This window comes from Macadamia integrifolia, unplaced genomic scaffold (assembly GCF_013358625.1).
Source record: "Macadamia integrifolia cultivar HAES 741 unplaced genomic scaffold, SCU_Mint_v3 scaffold1464, whole genome shotgun sequence".
Taxonomy (NCBI): Eukaryota; Viridiplantae; Streptophyta; class Magnoliopsida; order Proteales; family Proteaceae; genus Macadamia; species Macadamia integrifolia.
Window position 1 is genome coordinate 34475 of NW_024868213.1, and position 399 is coordinate 34873.

The window sequence follows — 399 nt, forward strand, 5'->3', positions numbered from 1 at the left end:
AACCCTGTAACTTCGAGAGAATGGATGCCTCCTCACAAAAGGGGTCGCAGTGACCAGGCCCGGGCGACTGTTTACCAAAAACACAGGTCTCTGCAAATCCAAGCTTGATCTCCAAAGCTCTAGTTTAGTATTAATCCCTTCGTATGTTTCATCTACCAGAACAATGTCCTCAACGAATAGCATACACCACGGAACTGGGTATGTGCTTGGTAAATCATCCATAATGGGTGCAAACAAATAATGACTAAGTATTGATCATTGGTGTAACCCAATTGTAATTGGGAATTCATTACTTTGAACCCTAGTCATTTTGACACTCATCACCACTCGCTCATACATGTCACTAACTATATCCACGTAGTTATTCATGCCCCCTTCTCTTCTCTGGACATGCCTAAT